A 2,517-nucleotide genomic window follows, 5' to 3' on the forward strand; every position below is an offset into this window, starting at 1 on the left:
ATATATATATATATATATATATATATATATATATATATATATATATATATATATATATATTGGGTGGAGATATTTTAAGAGAAAATATTGTAATAGATAAAATGTAGTGCTGGTTTAAGAAAGATCACGACAAAGAAAAGAGAGAAAGATATTCGTGGAAAGGTTTACTGCAAATGGACATAGATATACACGAACAACTAGAAAAATATTGTTAAAAAATAATTTGAGAAAAATTTGAGCTATATATAGAAATGAAGAAGAAAAAGAAACTGGCATATTTTTTAAAAGATTATAATGGAATAAAATACTTTACGTAATTTTTACTTACTTATGTAGATTGTTCTCATCAACACTTATTTCTTCAAACAATTCGTGGTCCGGAATATTCTTAATATCTATATGTTCTATGTGAAACTTGTTTTCCTTTGGACGATAGTTGTCACTGAAAAAACAATTTAGAAAAATTTCAAATTATATAAATAAATAAATAAGAAAGGAAGACTGGTATATATTTTAGTAGTTTATAACGGAATATTTCGATTATATCTTACATACACGGAGAAAAATAATTTTGCTCTTTTAACAAAATCGTCGTTGCTACTGCATATTTGTACTGACATAAAAAAAATTTAGTTATATATATATATATATATATTCTATGTTGTAATAATATATTAAATAAATAAGTAAATAAATAAATAAATATATATATATACATACATACATACATACATACATACATACATACATACATACATACATACATACATACATATTAAATATTCTAAACATGAAGTCAAGTCGGAAAGCAACATTTTAAGATCATGATAATATCTCTATCATCTTAAGCAACATAATTAAAATAATATATAAACATCCTTGACATAAAAAATAAAAGAAATATATCATATTTTATTTTTCTCTCTCTATATATATTTTATATATATATATATAAATTTTATTTCGGTTTGCTTATTACATAGAGTCGAATTAACTTTTTCTTTAACAAAGTTTTAAAATATTCTTGTAAAATAAGAGAATAAACAGAGAGTAAATTCTTTTTTTTTTTAATACATGATAATTAATTTTTTTTATTTGTGATATAAGTAAGTTTTAAGATTATTATCAAGAAAATATTCTTCGTTAAAAGATAGTCACTACTTCAAAAGAAATAAGTAAATGAAGTAATTGCTTCTCTTAGCAATGAAATGATATTTTTTTGTATGTACTATACTGTGTGTACTGTCTGCATCTTACTACTTTGATAAATTGATTAGTTATGATAAATTGATTAGTTATGATCGGAAATGACCACGAGTAATTCGATTATTGACGCGTATTCGTCCGAAACATGTCTATGTTTACAAGCGCGTGTAACATTTGATGGTTCAATAGAATACCGACAACAATCGAATGATTGCTAGAATATTGCAAAGAAACATTACACGTTCGCATCTGCGTTCGGTTCGTCGGCATATTATGTAACGTTGCTCAGGACTTGTTTTGTTATTATTACGTATGTATATACGTGCAATTTTAATGTACATATAGTTTATCGCGTTTGTGAAAGATTTAATAAATAAGCTATTTAATTTTCTGACCGCATTATTTTTTTACATAAATACTACATAAATACTATCAACGAAACGCAAAAGTAAAGTAATAAGAGTGTTGTAAGAAAGTAAATGGAAAATTTAAGAAAAAAAAATTGGGTGGAGATATTTTAAGAGAAAATGTTGTAATAGATAAAATGTAGTGCTGGTTTAAGAAAGATGGCGACAAAGAAAAAAGAGAAAGATGTTCGTGGAAAGGTTTACTGCAAATGGACATAGACATACACGAACAACTAGAAAAATATTGTTAAAAAATAATTTGAGAAAAATTTGAGCTACATATAGAAATAAAGAAGAAAGAGAAACCGGCATATTTTTTAAAAGATTATAAAGGAATAAAATACTTTACGTAATTTTTACTTACTTATGTAGATTGTTCTCATCAACAATTATTCCTTCAAACAATTCGTGGTCCTGAATATTCTTAATATCTATATATTCTATGTTAAACTTTTCCTTTGGACGATGGCTGTCACTGAAAAAACAATTTAGAAAAATTTCAAATTATATAAATAAATAAATAAGAAAGAAAGACTGGTATATATTTTAGTAGTTTATAATGGAATATTTTGATTATATCTTACATACACGGAGAAAAATAATTTTGCTCTTTTAACAAAATCGTCGTTGTAACTACATATTTGTACTGACATCAAAAAAATTTAGTTAACGTAACTAATTTTACAAATTATTCGTTATCAGAGCAGAAGTAGTTTTGTTGCCAGGATAGAAAAAATTTGTTGATATTTATCTTAAGAATCAAGTTAATTTGCTATTGATGCAAAATAATGTATATTTAGCAAATTTATTTGCTATCGGAACAAAACTTTAACTGCTTATATAAAGCCATCATAGTTCTTACAGCAAAATAATTTGTAGATTCAGAAAATAATGTCCAACGAAT

This window comes from Odontomachus brunneus, unplaced genomic scaffold, assembly GCF_010583005.1.
Source record: "Odontomachus brunneus isolate Ranch 3 - 2012 unplaced genomic scaffold, Obru_v1 Obru_scaffold_096, whole genome shotgun sequence".
NCBI classification, from domain to species: Eukaryota; Metazoa; Arthropoda; class Insecta; order Hymenoptera; family Formicidae; genus Odontomachus; species Odontomachus brunneus.